Source organism: Asparagus officinalis, chromosome 9 (assembly GCF_001876935.1).
Source record: "Asparagus officinalis chromosome 9, Aspof.V1, whole genome shotgun sequence".
NCBI classification, from domain to species: Eukaryota; Viridiplantae; Streptophyta; class Magnoliopsida; order Asparagales; family Asparagaceae; genus Asparagus; species Asparagus officinalis.
The window spans coordinates 43,116,528-43,139,799 of NC_033802.1; positions in this window are offsets into that span (position 1 = coordinate 43,116,528).

Below are 23,272 nucleotides of genomic sequence, written 5' to 3' on the forward strand. Positions count from 1 at the left end.
TAGAAATAAAGCTGTTGGCTCCCACTGTGGTCGCCAGCGTGTTTGGGTCAGAAATTATTGTTTTCATTATCATCGAATCTATTACAACTTTAGTCATTACAATAAACTCAAATAAATAAAAAGTTGATCTTTTCATAAAATCTTCTTACACAATGAAAATATAAGATTATAATTCCTTCAAACAACACACAACAGATGTCTATCGCCTGTTGTTTGCGTGGGATCTTTGCCTGTACCGGAGACATTGATATCCGTGGACCACCGTGGATCAAATCCGATTGACAGATTAAAAATCAAAGCTCCTACTTCACGAAGGAAGTATTTGTTGAAGTGGTAATCTAGACCAAACAAGATTATAACTCTTCTCGGGATTTAAGACCAAGCTTAAATTCGGATGAATATGGGGGAAAGGGGTGTCAGATCTCTCAAACTCTCTTTTTGTTTATGGAGAAACTTCACCAAGATCTGCTAACCCTCTGAAATTCATGGCTTCACTCTCAATTTTGACAGCACCTCACCCTCTTAATATCCTCCCTATGAAATGAGCCCATAGGCCTGTATTTACAGGCTTCGGTTGTGGGGTTTTCTGATAAGAACGATGGATTTGGTCTTATCCTTTGTTGACAACCGCCTAACCATGTGTAAAGATAATGTCAAGGCAGTTGGGAACCTCTGGAACAGAAGAAATCTTGTGAAAACCCGTCAAACACCGTCAAAATATATTTTTAGACAAAATCTGCCGAACCGAGTTTAAACGAACCGAACCGGGTGCGATTTGGCGCGAACTACCACTTGGTGGCTCCGCCTTGGCCAAGCCGGTTCGTACTACCTTAGGTGTTTTGGCTCTAACTCTCTCGTCCAATCTCAGAATGATATGATTCATGATATGCTAGAAAGATGACGAAGAGACCTATAAGTTTTATATTTTGAGTTTCTTCAGAATAAAATCACATCATAGCTGAAATGCTAGTTCTTTGTGCAAGCCACCAAATGGTGGCTCGGCACTGTGCGAGCCAGTTCATACGTCCTCGGGGATTTTGGCTCTAACTCTCTCGTCCGATCTCGGAATGAGGTGATTTAAGATGGGTTGGAAAGTTTGTGAAGAGACCTACAACTTTCAATGGCCGAACCACTCATGGTATAAATGTAACCTCTTTGTGTGAGCCACCAAATGGTGGCTCGCAGCCTTGCAAGCCAGTTCATACCATCTCAGGTATTTTTGTATAACTCTCTTGTCTGATCTCATAATAAGGTGATTCAAGATGCGTTAGAAAGCTAGTGAAGAGACCTACAACTTCCAATAGCCAAGTCACACATGGTATGTGCGAGACACACATGGTGTTTTGCCCCTTTTGGGCGAAACACAATTCCTGGCTGAGTCATTTTGCCATTTCACGTGTCATGTTGACTCGTACGCTTCACTGATTCACTTCATACATTTTGTTAACTTGGAGGTGGTTGGTGAGTATGCTAGCCACTTAAAGTGGTCTGTGAGTGATAATCACATTTTATTACAATTTTATACCCTTATTATTTATTTTATATAAATAAATATACCACTAATAATTGTTTTTATCTTTAATTGCAGGTTAATGAAGAATAAATCTCAAAACTCTCATCTCTCAACAACAAGCCCTTGATTTAATGAAGAAATGAAGCTAAATGAATTCTTTCAAATATTTAATGAAGAATTAAATCAAAGCCCAGTGGAAAATCAAGAAAAAATGCCAAAGCCCAAAAGTCCAAGCAAAAGCCTAAGGCCCAAGCCGAAGAGCAAACCAAGAGGATTAAGCGGATAGCAACCAGAGAGGACAAGGCATCGATGCCAGCATCGATGGGGGCATCGATGCCAGCATCGATGCCCGTATCGATGCCAGCATCGATGCCCGTATCAATGTCCGTATCGATGCCAGCATCGATACCCTTATCGATGCTAGTATCGATACCATCGGCGTTTTGTTACAGATTAATAGCTGAAATTTGTTGTTTTTGGATAAGATTTCAATCCAAGGGCTCTCATTCACTGATGTTTACTATAAATAGAGATAGAGAGTGAGGGGTTAGAGGTGTGAAAAAATTTTGTAACTCCATTTGGAGAGGAAGGTAACTCCTAATTGAGAAGGTCATCCAAATTTGTAACTTTTGTTACAATTAATAAATAAAAATTTCTCCTCTTCAAATCTTCTTCTCTTTGTTGGATGATGATGATGGAGATGAAGAAAAGTTTGAAGGTTTTCTTTTCTTTTATTTTTCTCTTTTATTTTTTTTTAGTAATTTCTTTATTATTGCTCATTAGTTAGATTTACATTCATGCTTGTAATGTAGATTTATTTTCTTATTTTTTTATTTTTTTTTGTACTTTAATTTGTAGAGTAGATTTATTTTCTTACATTTAATTTTACAATTTATTTTGTAGTTTAGATTTTAATTCTTTGTAGTTAGATTTATTTCTTGTTCATAGTTTAGATTTTTCTTTTCCTTTTCTTTTTGTAATTAGTTATTTTTTTCTTGCTTTTATTTCTAAAGATGTGAAATTAATTCTTGTAGGAATCTTAGAATTGTATGAAACTAGTCTAATTTCCTTTATTTTGTATGAATTATTCTCTTTCACTTAAAATATTCATGTTTAGGATAATCAACTAGAAAACTAATTAGTAGAAGAAGAATTTGATAATCTATACTTATCGTAAATGGTTTGATAGGTTATGCTTATGAATTCTAGGATTACTATCTTGTTGTTATTCTTATCATGAATAGTAATTTTGACTTAGATGATAATTTGATAGGTTATACTTTCCTTAAATGGTTTGATAGTCTATGCTTAATAAATCTAAGTTGAAATATGATAAAAAGAGAATAGTTTGTATTTTGTAATTGAGATTAGCTAGTGGATTAAATTCTAGATTTCTCATATCTTAATTGAATCCTTCATCTTGACTTTATTGAATTTTCTTTTAATTCTTGATTTTATTTCTTGATTTTATTCATTCTTCTTTTTTGCCTTGTGATTTCATTTATTCTTTGATTCTTTCTTCTCTCCTCTAAAATTCAATTTATTGTCTCTTGCATATATTCACAACAATCACTCATCACAATTATATTTATTCTTTAATCCTATTTTTTTCATGCACAAAACATAAGAACAAATTCTAATAATCTCTTAAAATCACCTTCCTCGTGGGATCGATATTTTTATACTATAACTTGATCAATTGTGCACTTGCAATTTTGGTACATAATTATACCGCATTGAGTTTTTGACGCCGTTGCCGGGGAAGGTGCTAAAATAGGACTTTATTATTTTGATTCTTTAACTTGTGTGTTTTCTTGTGAAGGAACCGCTTGGAGCTTGAAAATCTTGGATTGAAGATCGAGAACTTGGAGAATTGCTTTCGGGTAAGTCTTCTTTCTAGCGTTTTCAATTCCATCCTTTTTAGTTAGTTTTATAATTAGAGATAATTAGGATTTTAAAAAAAAGATTTTATTTTTGTTGACCATAATAAAATTCACCTTTCACTTGGACATTAACTAACAAGATAATAAATTCAAACAAGAGTTCTCTTCTCACATTTGATTTTTGTTGACCATAATTAAAAAATATAAAGATTTTTTTCTATCCTTTTTAGTCGCTTTTAATTTCTAGGGTTGCATTTCATATAGCTTGTAGGAATTCACCAAAGTGATTGTAGCACTTGATTTGGCACATACTTAAAATATTCTTAAGGGGAAAACCCCATAATCAAGATAAGGTAAGGGATTTCATCACCCTTTCCTTAGCCCACAAATCACTAATTCCTCACTTCACAAACCCAAGCCTTCTAAAACTCATTAGATGTTGGCCCCTAAGGACTCGACCTCAATAAGGAACAAGAAATCCATAAGTGAATCAGTTTAAGTTTTCTCAGATTAGTTGGTGTCTAAGGCAAGGTTTAGGGGTTGCGTAAAGCGCTCCGCAAGAAACAATGTACTTAATTGATCTCTGATCACCCTCTAGTACTATCCTTACCTGGCTAACTACCTGGGCAAAACTTTAACCTTTTCACTATAGGAGTTTTTAGTTAGGAGCTGGTCTGGTTGAGTTAGGCTAAACCCTAGAATTAGAGTGATTGAAAAGTGATTGCTTTGATTTTTCTTCTCTTCTCATAAAAAAAACCAATTTTCTTTCTTTTTTTTAAAAAAAATTATAAAAAGAAGTTGTTTTGGTGTATGCAAACTTGGGTTAGAGATAATTCTCATCGTTTAATCCGTGTTGAACCAATCCAAGAAATGGCAAATCAACCCATTCTCCAAAATATGTGTTACCCTACCAGAAATGCAATTCCGTCTTGCATAAGGCTTCCCGAAGCAAATGGAGCAAATTTTGAGCTTAGACCGCATTACATAAACATGCTTCCCAAATTTCTAGGAAATGAAACAGAAGATGCATATATTTTTATCTCGGAATTTGAGGAAGTGTGTATTATGATTAAAATGAGAGAATTAATCGAAGATGCGATTAAACTTAGATTTATTCCATTTGCTCTTAAGGACAAAGCTAAAAAATGGCTACACAGCTTACCGATAAATTCCATCTCAACTTGGGAGGAATTTGTCACCGTTTTTCTCAAAAATAAATTTCCTATTCATAAAATGGTAAAGCTTAGGAACAGTATTCAAAACTTTAAAATAATCCCAGGGGAGCCATTCTGGAAATATTTTGACTGATTCAAAGATCTTTTAATCTAATGTCCTCATCATGGTCTAGAAAAATGGCGATTGTGCCAAGTCATATATGAAGGATTGGACTATTCTTCAAAAACATCTTTAGAATCGTGTGTCAGGGAGATTTTATGAGGAAAAACGCCGATAAAGCTTGGTAATTCATAGAGAGTCTATCCGAGAAAACAATGCAGTGGGAAAACTATGATGACAGGATTTCATTAGTTCCCCAATCTAAGTCTAGTGGTCTTTCCCTGGAGTCAAACATTACTTCTGAAGCAAAGATGGTAACAAGTTCCCCAATCTAAGTCTAGTGGTCTTTCCCTGGAGTCAAACATTACTTCTGAAGCAAAGATGGTAACAATTCTGCGGAGGTTAGAAGCCTTTTACTTCTGAAGCAAAGATGGTAACAATTCTGCGGAGGTTAGAAGCCTTAGAAGTTAAGGAACGAGCTCTAGATCAAATCAATCATATTTCTGCCCCGAGTTGTCATAACTGTCAGTCTCCTACCCACGTTTCAGAGGAATGCCCTCTCCTAGAAAACAACCATGCATTAGAACAGATGAACGCTGCATTCCAGCACCCTAGAAATGATCTATTTTCTCCAACCTATAATCCAAGTTAGAGAAATCATCCCAACTTTGCATGGAATCAAGGAAATTCTCCCAGAAATCAAAACTTCATCCCCGCGTCGAACCAACAATTCCCTAGGGAAAACACTGTCCTGTTCAACCCACCAAACAATTTCCAACAAGCTAACCTAGTTTTTCCAACCCAACATCCTCATCCTCACCATCCTACAAATCCTTCAACTTCTGATCATGACAAATGTTTAAGTGTCTTAGAAAAGGGTTTAGAAGCTATGATCAAAGCTTCTACACAAACTACCAACATGTTGACCCAGTCATCCACCACTCTAAATTCCTTCATGCAAACCACCGGCCAAGTGCTCAACTCCAACACTTAAGCCATAGCCCGGTTAGAAACCTAACTTAGGCAACTAGCCACTGCCGTGAGTGAGAGAAAAAAGGAAATTTCCCAAGTCAACCTGTTGCAAACCCTAAAGACAATGGATCCAGTTCAACCCATCCAGCTCATGTGAATGTAGTTCACACACCACAATCAGGAAAACAAATAGACAACCAAGTTAGAATGCCACCGGATCAAACCACTTCTCCCATCCAACACACTCCTTCCGATGAAGCAATTCCTTCCGATGACCAAAACGCTGAACATGAGATTGAGCCTGATCTAGATAGGTATAGGCCCATTGCCCCCTTTCTAGATAGACTTAAACCTAGGAAAAACTCCCCGCAGGTTGAGAAAATCCTAGAAACGTTTAAACAGGTCAAGATCAACATCCCTCCCCTACATGCAATCGAACAAATCCCCTCTTATGTAAAGTTCTTGAAGGACTTATGCACTAAGATAAGAACCACCAATGTCCCTAAGAAAGTCTTCTTAGCTGCTAACCTCAGTGAATTTTTTTTAAAACCAATGCCGTTAAAATATAAGGACCCTAGTTGTCCCACAATTCCATACATCATAGGTAACACTCACATGGATAAGGCACTTCTAGACTTGGGAGCCAACATCAACCTCCTTCCTTATTTGGTCTATCAACAGCTAGGTGTAGGATAACTTAAACCGATAAGATGCACTCTACAGTTAGCAGATAGATCTGTAAAAATTCCCAAAGGAGAGGTAGAGGATGTTCTGATCAAAGTTGGAGAGTTTATTTACCCAGTTGATTTTATTGTCTTGGAAACGCAGCCCGTTTCCAATCTCAAAGGTCAAATCCCCATCATTCTAGGTAGACCGTTCTTAGCCACCTCAAATACTTTGATCAATTGTAGAACCGGTCAAATGAAACTATCTTTTAGAAACATGACTGTTGACCTTAATATTTTCAACTTAGGAAGGCAACCTAGTGATCCATCTGATCAACCAATGGAAGTGAATTTTATTCAAGGAATATCAAGTGAACAACAAGAGGGAGTGTGTGAGTCTGATTCAAATGCATCTGATTTAATGATTGAGGAGTTTTCTGATGAGGAACTAGAGTTAGATCTGCTGGTCAATCATGTTTTTACTGTTGGCTAGCAACGAGAACCTTTGGACATATAACCCCGAGTCCAGCTTCGCCCATATGTGGAGGAACCCCCAAAGTTAGAACTCAAACCTCTGCCTGAAAATCTAGAGTATGCCTACTTACGGGAAAACGAGTCTTTACCAGTTATCATTTCTTCTGATTTGACTACCGGTCAAAAGGAAGCTCTCTTAAATGTTTTAAGAGAGAATAGGGAAGTCATTGGATGGACCATGGCTGATATCAAAGGGATTAGTCCAACCATTGTTCAACACCGAATCCATTTGATAGATGACGCCAAACCTACTAGAGATCCTCAACGTAGGTTAAACCCAGTGATGAAAGAAGCAGTTAGAAAAGACATTTTGAAATGTCTCGATCATGGGATCATTTATCCCATTTCTGATAGTTCATGGGTGAGTCCGGTCCAAGTTGATCCAAAGAAATCTGGGATCACCGTGATCCAAAATGAGGCTAATTAGCTGATTCCCACTCGGATCCAAACTGGATGACGAGTTTGCATTGACTACCGAAAACTCAACTTAGCCACTCGGAAAGATCACTTCCCTCTTCCATTCATTAACCAAATGTTAGAGCGTTTAGCAGGACACGAGTTCTATTGTTTCCTGGATGGATATTCAGGTTACAATCAAATCCCTATCGCTCCAGAAGATCAGGAGAAAACCACCTTCACTTGCACGTATGGAACATTCGCATACCGACGCATGACTTTTGGCCTGTGCAACGCACCGGCCACATTCCAACGTTGCATGATCAGTATTTTTTCTGACATGGTAGAGAGATTCCTCAAAATTTTTATGAACGACTTTGCCATTTTTGGTGACATATTTTCCCAATGTTTACATCATCTTAAACTAGTCCTAGAACTGTGTAGGGAGAAAAATCTAACTCTCAATTAGGCGAAATGTCATTTTATGGTCAAACAAGGCATTGTCTTAGGACATGTAGTTTCCAATAGGGGAATTGAAGTGAACAAAGCTAAGGTAGATCTCATTTCCAATCTTCCTCCTCCTAAAACTGTCAAAGATGTCAGATCGTTTCTTGGTCATGTTGGTTTTTACCGATGTTTCATCAAGGATTTCAGCAAAATTGCTAGACCCTTAACCAATCTCTTAGCCAAGGATACATCATTTGTCTTCTCCCCGACTGCCTCAAAGCTTTCGAATATCTGAAAAAGGAGCTAACCACAGCACCTATCATTCATGCATCGGACTGGACCTTACCCTTCGAACTGATGTGTGATGCATCTGATTCTGCGATTGGTGCTGTTTTAGGATAATGGTTTGATAGAAAACCGTATGTGATCTACTACACCAGTAGGACTCTGAATGATGCCCAGCAAAATTACTCTGTCACAGAAAAAGAGTTTTTAGCTGTAGTCTTTGCCTTAGAAAAATTCAGGTCCTACCTCATCGGTTCCTTAACCAAAGTTTTCACAGATCATGCCGCACTAAAGTATCTTTTGACTAAAAAGGATGCTAAAGAACGGCTCATTAGATGGATTCTCCTTCTTCAAGAATTTGACATTCAAATTCCTGACAGAAGGGGAACAGAGAACCCCGTAGCAGATCACCTCTCTCGACTCCCAAATGTACCAACATCAACCGTCCCGATCAATGAACATTTTCCAGATGAACAACTCCTAGAAATCCAATCTGTTCCATGGTTCGCCGACATTGTGAACTACATAGTCATGAATCAGATCCCATCTCATTGGTCCAAACAGGATAGATCCCGTTTTCTCTCCCAAGTAAAATACTTTTACTGGGATGATCCGTATTTGTTCAAATACTATCCTGATCAGATCTTTAGGAGGTGTGTTCCCACTGAAGAAACTAGGAGTATTCTATCCTTTTGTCATGAGCAAGCATGTGGGGGCCACTTTGGCTCAAGAAAAACAGCTAAAAAAATTCTCCAATCTGGGCTATACTGGCCCACTCTTTTTAAGGATTCATATGAGTTTTGCAAAACTTGTAACTGCTATCAGCTTTTAGGGAAGGTCACTAGGAGAAATATGATGCCTTTACAACCCATCTTATCTGTTGAACTTTTTGATCTATGGGGTATTGATTTCATGGGACCATTTCCAAATTCCTTTGGAAATATTTAAATTCTAGTAGTCGTTGAATACATGTCAAAATGGGTTGAGGCGGTAGCTTGCAAAACTAATGACAACAAGGTCGTTGTCAAGTTTTTGAAAGAGAATATTTTTGCACGGTTTGGAGTACACCGAGCAATCATCAGTGACAACGGTACACATTACTGTAACCGTTCTTTTGAGGCTTTGATGAGGAAATATTCAATCACACACAAATTGTCAACTCCTTATCACCCCCAAACCAGTGGACAAGTAGAGGTCACAAACAGGCAGATCAAACAAATCTTAGAAAAAACAGTTAATCATAACAGAAAAGATTGGTCTGTAAAATTATGTGATGCTCTGTGGGCATATAGAACAGCTTTCAAGGCCAATTTGGGGATGTCACCATATAGACTAGTGTTTGGAAAAGCTTGTCACTTACAGTGGAGTTGGAGCATCGAGCAATGTGGGCGATAAAACAATTGAATTTTGACTCAGACTCGGCGGGCAAGAACAGATTACTCCAAATAAATGAGTTGGAAGAAATTCGAAATGATGCATACATAAACTCAAAAATTTACAAAGAAAAAACCAAGATTTTTTATGAAAATTCAATTTTACAAAAAAATTTCTCTCCAGGACAGAAAGTTTTATTATACAATTCAAAATTGCATCTTTTTCCTAGAAAATTAAGATCAAGATGGACAGGTCCATTTTTTTGTCAAACAAGTTTTTCCACATGGGGCTGTCGAGATAGAAAATCCTAAAAATGGTAACATTTTTAAACTAAATGGTCAACGTCTGGAATCTTTTTAGAATTTTCTACGCTTGGAGAGGAAAAGGTGTGGGTTCTTCATGAACCTACCTCATTATTTGTAAAAATTATTAATAATAATAATAAAATAATAAAAAATATAAATAAAAAATGAAAAAAAATTACAATTTTTCTCTCTTATTTGATTTCTTCATCCTCATACTAACAGTAATTGCAGATCTTTATCATCACTGTCGACCGAACAAATATAAGTTCTTCAATTCTTATCTACTTTACTTTGTGCATTAGCGAATTTGCATTGAGGACAATACAAAATTTAGGTGTGGGGGAGGGAAGTACATATTTTCCTCTTTATTTTATCATTTTGTTGCATTTTTGACATAATTTTTGTTTAAAATAATAATAATAATAATAAAATATAAAAATATTGTCACTTGCCAAATTAATAGAGTTAAGTAATAATTGATCTAATTGATAGATTTTAAAATTTCTAATTCCTAGTTAGTGAGATACTCAAGTTCACCTTTTATGATAACTCTAAATAAGATTCTTAAGAAATGATTTTTCAACTAGTATACTTTACTTAAATCTTACCTTAGATTTTTAATTAAAAATAATAAAATTTTTGCATGCTTAACTTATAGTTGAAAATATTTTTTTTAAGTTATCTTGATTTACACATTTTTTTCCAGACTATATATACTTACACACATATATATATTAAAAAAAACTAACCTTATAAAAGAAGAGTGCGAAAAATGGGCACAAAAAAAACTCTTCAATTCAAGGTGATTCTATCTTATAAGTCTAAGTTGACTGAGTAATTAAGCCCAATGAGTATTTCTATACTTAATGGCCTAAGCCCAATTGGGTTGGGATTCATTGGCCCAAAACTCGTTAAATGGTCACTTAGAAAGCCCGTTAAAATAGAAAACAATCACCAAGAATTAGAGAGTGAAAAAAATTATATAACACTAATCATTGTTTTTTTATATATATTGTTGTTTTGTATATATAGTCTTGAAAAAAACAATTTTTGATCAAGAGACTTGAAAGTTATTTAAAACAAAGAGTTGGCATGTTCTTTTCAAAACTTTTTAATTAAATTTCTAAGATTTGACTTGGTTTTGTATTGCTATAATGAAAAACAATTTCTAGGGGATTTATATTGGAGTTATATATAAAAACGTTTTCTTGATTATTAACTAGCTTCAATTAGAATGTTTAAATATATCAAGGAAAATCTGTTATTTACTGACTTATTTAACTTGGCAAGTTGACCGAATTTTGTGGGTATATTCACTTCAAACCCTCACGGGACTACAACTCATTGATAATCATATTTTATTATAACTTTATACCCTCATTATCTATTTTATATGAATAAATATACCATTAATAATTGTTGTTAGCTTAGTTTGCACATAATTGAATGAAAATATAAATAAATATTATTAAATGTAAAAACCCCTCAAAATCTCTCTTCTCTATTTTGTAGCATTTTAGAAGCCCATGAAGCAAAAGCTTAAAAGAGGAAAATGCTTGAAGGCCCAAAGCCCATCAACAAGAGATTACACAAGTGGACCGGACTTGGCTTTTAATTGTGAAACTCTCATGACCGGATGCATTGTTAATTTTTCCTCAACTAAATGAATGAGGACCGGACTTTGCTGCAGAGTTTGGAGGTTGAAAAACACTGTGGACCGGACTTGATTGCTGCATTGGACTTAGGCAGCAGAGAGTTGAATTTTCATCATTTGAATTGGGCCGGACATGCTGAATCCACTTGGGCCGGACTTGCTGATTTCACTTTCTGTTTTGCTGCAGAATTGGATCAATCAAGACCGGACTTGGTTGTAGAGGCTTGGATTTTCAAAATCAAATGAAATGTGGACTTGGGTGCTGCAGCTATGAATTTTAATCACAAATGAACTCTTCATGGCCGGACTTGTGCTGTAGATTTTCTCCATGGACCGGATGTGGGCTGCTGATTTTCATTTGTTTTTGAAAATCAATTAGGCCTCCTATGTTGGGCTAGATAAGAACAAAAAAAAGCAAATTCAAAGGTGAAGATTTCTTTGCTTGGGGCTCAAGACAAATCCAATGGCTCATATTCATTGATGATTACTATAAATAGGGGTAGAGAGTGAGGGGTTAAGGGTGTGAAATTTTTTGTAACTCCTTTTTGGAGAGGAGGGCTACTCTTAATTGAGAATGCCTTCCAAAATTATAACTTTTTGTTGTAATTAATAATAATAATTTTTTCACCACTTTAAATTTTTCTCTTCTTCTTTTTGTTGGATGATGAAGATGAAGATGAAGATGAAGAACTATTTGAAGGTTTGCATTTCTTCCTTTTTCTCTTTTATTTCTTTTTTTGTTGCTTATTAGTTTAGATTTATTTCTATGCTTATAGTTAGATTTTATTTTCTTGTTAAATAGCCAAGAGGCTAGAACCCTCTTGCCTTAGATTTATTTCATGCTTATAGAATAGATTTATTTTCTTGCATTTAATTCTTGTAATTTTATTTTGTAGATTAGATTTTATAATTTATTTTGTAGTTAGATTTTAATTTCTTATACTCTTCACCTTGAGGCTAGAACCCTCTTGGGTTTAGTTTTTTTTTTTTTGTTTATTTTTATTTTGTTTGATTCGCTTTTAGGCTAGAACCCTCTAGGGAATCACCATTTTCTAAGAAGTGGGTTCAATTTTAGATTACCCATATCTATAATTGAATCCACCATCTTAATTTCTTGTATTTTCTTTTATTCTAGAATTTTGTTCTTCATTCTTGATTTTTTTTATTTTGTTCTTGATTTTATTCATTTTTCCTTCTCACCTTATTGATCATACTCATTCTTTTTCAAATTCACTCTCACTTACACTTTGCACCTATTTACACACCATTTTCACTCTCTCAATCTCTTCACAATCACATTCACTCATCAATCTTATTTGTCACGCACACAACATAAGAACCGATTTTATATTTTCTCCTACAAAACACCTTCCTCGTGGGATCGATATCTTAAATACTATAACTTGACACGGTTGTGCACTTGCAACCTTTTTGGTACATGTTTATGCCGCATCAAGTTTTTGGCGTCGTTAGTTTGCACATAATTGAATAAAAATATAAATAAATATTATTAAATATAAAAACCCCTCAAAATCTCTCTTCTCTAATTTGTTGCATTTTAGAAGCCCATGAAGCAAAAGCTCAAAAGAGGAAAATGATTGAAGCCCAAAGAGCAAAGCCCATCAAAAAAAAATACACCAAGGAAGCTATGCATGGAATTGGGCTGCAGAGAATTGATTTTGAAAATCACATGAATCAAAACCGAACTTGGCTGCAGTTGGATTTCATTTTTTCTAAAGTGAAATATTTGAGCTTGAAGGACCAAAGCCCATCAAACAAAGCCAATGCCAAGACCGGTTCTGGGCTGCTCAAATAAATGAATGGAGACTTGAGGTGGAGTTGGAAATTCATCAATGCACCGGACCTTCTTTGGACTGCTGCAGAACTCTCATGGACAGACTTGCTGTAGATAAATTGGACCGGACTTTTGATTTTCAAAATCAAATCTCTGCAGGCCAATTCCATGCATAGCTTCCTTAGTGTATTTTTTTTTTTTTGATGGGCTTTGCTCTTTGGGCTTCAATCATTTTCCTCTTTTGAGCTTTTGCTTCATGGGCTTCTAAAATGCCACAAATTAGAGAAGAGAGATTTTGAGGGGTTTTTATATTTAATAATATTTATTTATATTTTCATTCAATTATGTGTATTTAATAATATTTATTTATATTTTCATTCAATTATGTGGAAACTAATCTAACAACAATTATTAATGGTATATTTATTCATGTAAAATAGATAATGAGGATGTGGAAACTAATCTAACAACAATTATTAATGGTATATTTATTCATGTAAAATAGATAATGAGGATATAGAATTGTAATAAAATATGATTATCAAATATTCACATTGATAAAATTATTAATGGTATATTTTATGAGAAAAAATGCAGATGAAGCTTGGGAATTTCTAGAGAGTTTATCCGAGAAAACAATGCAGTGGGAAAACTGTGATGACAGGGTTTCATATGTTCCCCAATCTAAGTCTAGTGGTTTTTCCTTGGAGTCAAATATTGCTTCTGAAGCAAAGATGGCGACGATTGTGCGGAGGTTAGAAGCCTTAGAAGTTAAGGAACGAGCTCCGGCTCAAATCAATCATATTTCTGCCCCGGGATGTCATAACTGTCAGTCTCCTACCCACGTTTCAGAGGAATGTCCTCTTCTAGGAAACAACCATGTATTAGAACAGATGAACGCTGCATTCCAGCGTCCCAGAAATGATCCATTTTCTCCAACCTACAATCCAGGTTGGAGAAATCATCCTAACTTTGCTTGGAACCAAGGAAACTCTCCCAGAAATCAAAACTTCATTCCCGCGTTAAACCCGCAATTCCCGAGGGGAAACGCTGTCCCGTTCAATGCACCGAACAATTTTTCTAACCCACCTTTTCCAAACCAACATCCTAATTCTCACCAGCCCACAAATCAATCAAATTCTGATCATGACAAACGTTTAAGTGTCTTAGAAAAGGGTTTAGAAGCTATGATCAAAGCTTCTACACAAACTACCAATATGTTGATCCAATCATCCACCTCTCTAAATTCATTCATACAAACCACCGGCCAAGTGCTCAACTCGAACACACAAGCCATAGCCCGGTTAGAAACCCAACTTGGGCAACTAGCCGCTGCCGTGAGTGAGAGAGAAAAAGGAAAATTTCCAAGTCAACCTGTTGCAAACCCTAAAGACACTGGATCCAGTTCCAACAACCCAGCTCAACTGAATGCAATTCACACTCTGAGATCAGGAAAACAAATAGACAATCAGGTTAGAATGCCACCGGATCAAACCCCTTCTCCCATTCAAAACACTCCTTCCGATGAAGCAATTCCTTCCGATGACCAAAATGCTGAACTTGAGATTGAGCCTGATCTAGATAGGTATAGGCCCGTTGCCCCCTTTCCTGATAGACTCAAACCTAGGAAAAACTCCCCGCAGGTTGAGAAAATCCTAGAAACATTTAAACAGGTCAAGATCAACATCCCTCTCCTAGATACAATCGAACAAATCCCCTCTTATGCAAAGTTCTTAAAGGACTTATGCACTAAGAAAAGAACTACCAACGTCCCCAAGAAAGTCTTCTTAGCTGTCAACCTCAGTGAATTTTTTTTAAAACCCATGCCGTTGAAATACAAGGACCCTGGTTGTCCCACAATTCCATGCGTCATAGGTAACACTCACATTGATAAGGCACTTCTAGACTTGGGAGCCAGCGTCAACCTCCTTCCTTATTCAGTCTATCAATAGCTAGGTATAGGAGAACTTAAACCGACAAGATGCACTCTACAGTTAGCTGATAGATCTGTAAAAATTCCCAAAGGAGAGGTAGAGGATGTTCTGATCAAAGTTGGAGAGTTCATTTTCCCTGTTGATTTTATTGTCTTGGAAACGCAGCCCGTTTCCAATCTCAAAAGTCAAATCCCCGTCATTCTAGGAAGACCGTTCTTAGCCACCTCAAATGCTTTGATAAACTGTAGAACCGGTCAGATGAAACTATCTTTTGGGAATATGACTGTTGACCTCAATATCTTCAATTTAGGGAGACAGCCTAGTGATCCATCTGATGAACCCATGGAAGTGAATTTCATTCAAGGAATATCTAGTGAACAACAAGAGGGAGAGTGTGAGTCTGATACAAATGCATCTGATTTAATGATTGAAGAACTTTCTGATGACGAACTAGAGATAGAACCGCTGGTCAATCATGTTTTTGTTGTTGGCTGGCAACGAGAACCTTTAGAGATAGAACCCCGAGTCCAACTTCGTCCATCTTTGGAGGAACCCCTAAGTTAGAGTTCAAACCTCTACCTGAAAATCTAGAGTATGCCTACTTAGGGGAGAACGAGTCTTTACCAGTTATCATTTCTTCTGAGTTGACTACCGGTCAAAAGGAGGCTCTCTTAGATGTTTTAAGAGAGAATAGGGAAGCCATTGGATGGACCATGGCTGATATCAAAGGGATTAGTCCAACCATTGTTCAACACCGAATCCATTTGATAGATGATGCCAAACCTACTAGAGATGCTCAACGTAGGTTAAACCCAGTAATGAAAGAAGCCGTTAGGAAAGACATTCTGAAATGTCTCGATCATGGGATCATTTATCCAATTTCTGATAGTTCATGGGTAAGTTCGGTCCAAGTTGTTCCAAAGAAATCTGGGATCACCGTGATCCAAAATGAGGCTAATGAGCTGATTCCCACTCGAATCCAAACTGGATGGCGAGTCTGGATTGACTACGGAAAACTCAACTTAGCCACTCGGAAAGATCACTTCCCTCTTCCTTTCATTGACCAAATGTTAGAGCGTTTAGCAGGATACGAGTTCTACTGTTTCCTGGATGGATATTCAGGTTACAATCAAATCCCTATCGCTCCCGAAGATTAGGAGAAAACCACCTTCACTTGCCCGTATGGAACATTCGCATACCGACGCATGCCCTTTGGACTGTGTAACGCACCGGCCACATTCCAACACTGCATGATCAGTATTTTTTCCGACATGGTAGAGCGATTTCTCAAAATGTTCAAGGATGTCTTTTCCATTTTTGGTAACACATTTTCCCAATGCTTGCATCATCTTAAACTGGTCCTAGAACGGTGTATGGAGAAAAATCTGACTCTTAATTGGGAGAAATGCCATTTCATGGTCAAACAAGGCATTGTCTTAGGATATGTAGTTTCCAATAGGGGAATCGAAGTGGACAAAGCTAAGTTAGATCTCATTTTCAATCTCCCTCCTCCCAAAACAGTCAAAGATGTCAGATCATTTCTTGGTCATGCTGGTTTTTACCGACGTTTCATCAAGGATTTCAGCAAAATTGCTAGACCCTTGACCAATCTCTTAGCTAAGGATACATCATTTGTCTTCTCCCCCGAGTGCCTCAAAGCTTTCGAATATCTGAAAAAGGAGCTAACCAGTCTCCTCTTCATCAAGCTGTAATTCAGACTCCTCACAATCCAGATCAGGATAAACGTCTTAATGTCTTGGAAATGGGTTTAGAAACCATAATTAAGGCCTCCACTCAAACCACGAAAATGTTGACCCAAACGTCTAGCACTCTGAATTCCTTTATGCAATCAACCGGACAAATACTCAACTCCAACACTCAAGCTATAGCTAGATTAGAATCCCAGCTTGGTCAACTAGCTAGTGCCGTGAGTAAAAGAGAGAAAGGAAAACTTCTGAGTCAACCCGTGGTCAACCCTTGCAATCCATTCACTTCGGTCAGGTAGACAGGTCGATAATCAAGTGAGAACTCCCCCAAGTCATACTTTTGATCCAGTACAAATTCCTTCTCCTTCTCCTTCTGATGAATCTATTCAACAATCACCCTCCTCAGATGACCAAGAACCTGAACCCGAACCTGAGCCTGCTTTTGATAGATTTTGATCGGTTGCTCCATTTCTAGATAGACTCAGGTCTAGGAAACACTCTCCTCAGGAGGAGAAGATCCTAGAAACATTCAAGCAGGTTAAGGTCAACATTCCTCTCTTAGATGTAATTGAACAAATTTTATCTTATGCTAAATTTTTAAAAGAATTATGCACTAAGAAGAGGAGAATAAATGTTCCAAAGAAAGTCTTTTTAGCCGCCAATATCAGTGAAATGCTGTCAAATCCCATACCTTTGAAACGTAAAGATCCAGGTTCCCCCATCATTTCATGTATCATTGGTAATACTCACATTGATAAGGCGCTTTTAGACTTAGGGGCCAGTGTCAATTTGCTTCCATATTCAGTCTACCAGCAATTGGGTCTAGGTGTACTGAACCCAACCAAATGCACCTTACAGTTGGCTGATAGATCTGTCAAGGTCCCTATGGGTGAGTTAGAGGATGTTCTGATTAAGGTTGGAGATTTTATTTTTCCAGTAGATTTTGTAGTCTTGGAAACACAGCCTGTTTCCAATCCCAAAGGACAGACACCTGTCATCTTAGGACGACCTTTCTTAGCCACTTCTAATGCTCTCATCAACTGTAGAACTGGTCAAATGAAGCTGTCCTTTGGGAATTTGACTGCTGATCTCAACATTTTTAATCCAGGGGACCAACCAAATAATCAGCCTCTAGAAATAAATTACATTCAGGAAAGATCAGAAGAAGAAGATGAAGAAGAAGAAGAGTCTGATTTGAGTTTTAAGGAAATTTTTGATGAAGAGTTAGAGTTTTTAGAAGAAGCAGATCAGGTCCTTAAGAATAATGAAACTGTGTTAAACATTTGCTGCTTTGAATTAAAGTTTGAAGAACTCTTTCTTAATGAACTTAGATTCTTGGAAAATAATCAACAACCAAATTTTCAGAACTCTACAGAAGAATTGGTTGTTAGAAAACAAAACTTCGCAATACAAGAGTCCAAGTTCATTAAGAAATGTAAAATACATGACACCAATAATACCTACCTTACTTTGTTGCAAGAATTACTGAACACCCCGAAATGCTTGGAAATTCACATTATTGATTATATCATTCTTAATTTGTATAAAATCCGGGGAAGAATTTTCAACAGTAAGGTAGGATTCAATGTAGAACAGGAACTCTTCATGTTGAATATTTCATTCTACATTGTTTATTTTGTCTATTTCAGAATAATAAAAAGAATTTATTCTTCTCTCATGTGAGAGTTTCTTGTTAAGTTTAAAAAAAAGGAAAAAAAGAAAAAAAAAAGAAAGAAGAATAAATTTTTGTTTTCATCCTCCTCAGACTAAAGGTAATTACAGATTTTTATCAGCGGACCAAATGTAAGTGCTTCAATTCTTATCTGCTTTACTTTATGCATCATAGAGTTTACAGATTTTCAAAGTAGTATACTTTACTTAAGCCTTAACTTGGACTTTTATTTAAAATAATCAAATTTTTGCATGCCTAACTTAGAGTTTAAAATAAATTTTCAAAGTGTCTTGATTTACATATTTTTCAAAATATATATACATATTATATATATATATATATATAATATATATATACTATATATATATAATAATATATATATATATATATATATTTGCAAAAGAAGAGTGCAAAAAATGGGCACCAAAAAGAAAAAAAACTCTTGAATTCGAAGTGATTCTATCTTATAAAGCCTAAGCTGACCGAGTAATTAAGCCCAATGAGTATTCCATACTTAAAGACCTAAGCCCATTTGGGTTGGGATCCATTGGCCCAAAACTCGTTAAATAGTCACTTAGAAAGCCCGTTAAAGTAGAAAAAAATCACCAAGAAAGAAAGAGTTAAAAAAAATTATTAAAAAAATAAAAAAAACTAATAAATGTTTTATAATTGTATATATGGTCTTGGAAAATATTTTAAATCAAGCAACTTGAAAATTATTTAAAACAAAGAGTTAGCATGTTCTTTTCAAAACTTTTAAATTAAATTTCTAAGTTTGGCTCGGTTTTGTATTGCTACAATGAGAAGATTTTCTTGAAAATATACCTTAGAGTTATATATAAAAATATTTTCTTGAGTGATAACTGGCTCCAATTAGATTATCTAAAAGTTATCAAGTGAATTTAGTTATTTACTGACTTCTTTAATTTGGCAAGTTGACCGAATTTTGTGGGTATATTCACTGCAAACTCTCACGAGACTACAACTCGTCCACTAGGGTAACCTAGGGGTTTAAAGGCTTGTTGTATGCGCTAAATACGACCGCAATTCCTGCAGAAGTGAGTTAGGATTTTCTTTTTATTTTCTTTGCTAGAAGACTAGCAAAAGTTTAGGTGTGGGGGTATTTAATAATCACATTTTATTACAAATTTATACCCTCATTATCTATTTTATATGAATAAATATACCATTAATAATTGTTGTTAGCTTAGTTTCCACATAATTGAATGAAAATATAAATAAATATTATTAAATGTAAAAACCCCTCAAAATCTCTCTTCTCTATTTTGTAGCATTTTAGAAGCCCATGAAGCAAAAGCTTAAAAGAGGAAAATGCTTAAAGGCCCAAAGCCCATCAACAAGAGATTACACGAGTGGACCGGACTTGGCTTTAAATTGTGAAACTCTCATGACCGGATGCATTGTTAATTTTTCCTCAACTAAATGAATGAGGACCGGACTTTGCTGCAGAGTTTGGAGGTTGAAAAACACTATGGACCGGACTTGATTGCAGCGTTGGACTTAGGCAGCAGAGAGTTGAATTTTCATCATTTGAATTGGGCCGGACATGCTGAATCCACTTGGGCCGGACTTGCTGATTTCACTTTCTGTTTTGCTGCAGAATTGGATCAATCAAGACCGGACTTGGTTGTAGAGGCTTGGATTTTCAAAATCAAATGAAATGTGGACTTGGGTGCTGCAGCTATGAATTTTAATCACAAATGAACTCTTCATGGCCGGACTTGTGCTGCAGATTTTCTCCATGGACCGGATGTGGGCTGCTGATTTTCATTTGTCTTTGAAAATCAATTGGGCCTCCTATGTTGGGCTAGAGAAGAACAAAAAAAAAACAAATTCAAAGGTGGAGATTTCTTTGCTTGGGGCTCAAGACAAATCCAATGGCTCATATTTATTAATGATTATTATAAATAGGGGTAGAGAGTGAGGGGTTAAGGGTGTGAAAATTTTTGTAACTCCTTTTTGGAGAGGAGGGCTACTCTTAAATGAGAAGGCCTTCCAAAATTGTAACTTTTTGTTGCAATTAATAATAATAATTTTTTCACTACTTTAAATTTTTCTCTTCTTCTCTTTGTTGATTGATAAAGATTAAGATGAAGATGAAGAATTATTTGAAGGTTTGCATTTCTTCCTTTTTCTCTTTTATTTCTTTTTTTATTGCTTCTTAGTTTAGATTTATTTCTATGCTTGTAGTTAGATTTTATTTTCTTGTTAAATAGCCAAGAGGCTAGAACCCTCTTGCCTTAGATTTATTTCATGCTTATAGAATAGATTTATTTTCTTGCATTTAATTCTTGCAATTTTATTTTGTAGATTAGATTTTATAATTTATTTTATAGTTAGATTTTATTTCTTATACTTATAATTTATTTTATAGTTAGATTTTAATTTCTTATACTATTCACCTTGAGGCTAGAACCCTCTTGGGTTTATTTTTTTTTCTTTTTGTTTATTTTTATTTTGTTTGATTCGCCTTTAGGCTAGAACCCTCTAGGGAATCACCTTTTTCTAAGAAGTGGGTTCAATTTTAGATTACTCATATCTATAATTGAATCCACCATGTTAATTTCTTGTATTTTCTTTTATTCTAGAATTTTGTTCTTCCTTCTTGATTTTTTTTTATTTTGTTCTTGATTTTATTCATTTTTCCTTCTCACCTTATTGATCATACTCATTCTTTTTCAAATCCACTCTTACTTACACTTTGCACCTATTTACACACCATTTTTACTCTCTCAATCTCTTCACAATCACATTCACTCATCAATCTTATTTGTCACGCACACAACATAAGAACCGATTTTATATTTTCTCCTACAAAACACCTTCCTCGTGGGATCGATATCTTAAATACTGTAACTTGACACGGTTGTGCACTTGCAACCTTTTTGGTGCATGTTTATGCCGCATCACTCATCCACTAGGGTAACCTAGGGGTTTAAAGGCTTGTTGTATGCGCTAAATATAACCGCGATTCCTGCGAATTTGAGTTAGGATTTTCTTTTTATTTTCTTTGCTAGAGGACTAGCAAAAGTTTAGGTGTGGGGGTATTTGATAATCATATTTTATTATAATTTTATACCCTTATTATTTATTTTATATGAATAAATATACCACTATTAATTATTTTTATCTTTAATTACAGGTTAATGAAGAATAAATCTTAAAACTCTCATCTCTTAAAAACAAGCCCTTGATTTAATGAAGAAATGAAGCCCATGAAGCCAAATGAATTCTTTTAAATATTTAATAAAGAAATAAATCAAAGCACAGTGGAAAATCAAGAAAAAATGCCAAAGCCCAAAAGTCCAAGCAAAAGCCTAAGGCCCAAGCCCAAGAGCAAACACAAGAGGATTCTGCGGATAGTAACCAGAGAGGACAAGGCATCGATGCCAGCATCGATGGGGGCATCGATGCCAGCATCGATGCCCGTATCGATGCCAGCATCGATACCCCTATCCATGCTGGTATCGATACCATCGGCGTTCTGTTACAGATTAATGGCTGAAATTTATTATTTTTGGATAAGATTTCAATCCAAGGGCTCTCATTCACTGATGTTTACTATAAATAGGGGTAAAGAGTGAGGGGTTAGAGGTGTGAAAAATTTTGTAACTCTATTTGGAGAGGAAGGTAACTCTTAATTGAGAAGGCCATCCAAATTTGTAACTTTTGTTACAATTAATAAAAAAAAAATTTATCCACTTCAAATCTTCTTCTCTTTGTTGGATGATGATGATGGAGATGAAGAAAAGTTTGAAGGTTTGCTTTTCTTTTATTTTTCTCTTTTATTTCTTTTTAGTAATTTCTTTATTATTGCTCATTAGTTAGATTTACATTCATGCTTGTAGTGTAGATTTATTTTTTTGTCTTTTTATTTCTTTTTGCACTTTAATTTGTAGAGTAGATTTATTTTCTTATATTTAATTTTTGAAATTTATTTTGTAGTTTAGATTTTAATTCTTTGTAGTTAGATTTATTTCTTGTTCATAGTTTAGAATTTTCTTTTCTTTTTCTTTTTGTAATTAGTTATTTTTCTTCTTGTTTTTATTTCTTAAGATGTGAAATTAATTCTTGTAGGAATCTTAGAATTGTATGAAACTAGTCTAATTTTTTTTATTTTGTATGAATTGTTCTCTTTCACATAAAATATTCATGTTTAGTATAATTAACAAGAAAACTAATTGGTAGAAGAAGAATTTGATAATCAACTAGAAAACTAAGCTGGTTCGTACCACCTTGGGTGTTTTGGCTCTAACTCTCTCGTCCAATCTCAGAATGAGATGATTCATGATATGTTAGAAAGATGACGAAGAGACCTATAAGTTTTGTATTTTGAGTTTCTTCAGAATAAAATCACATCATAGCTAAAATGTTAGTTCTTTGTGCAAGCCACCAAATGGTGGCTCGGCACTGTGCGAGCCAGTTCGTACGTCTTCGGGTATTTTGGCTCTAACTCTCTCGTCCGGCAAGCCAGTTCATACCATCTCAGGTATTTTTGCTCTAACTCTCTTGTCTGATCTCAGAATGAGGTGATTCAAGATACGTTAGAAATCTAGTGAAGAAACCTACAACTTCCAATAGCCAAGTCATACATTGTATGGGCGAGACACACATGGTATTTCGCCCCTTTTGGGCGAAACACAATTCCTGGCTAAGTCATTTTGCCATTTCACGTGTCATATTGACTCGTACGCTTCACTAATTCACTTCATACATTTTGTTAACTCCGAGGTGGCTGGTGAGTATGTGGGCCACTTAAAGTGGTCGGTGAGCATATTGACCACTTGGAGCTGGCCGGTGAGCATGCGGGCCACTTGGCAATGGTCGGTGAGCACGTGGGC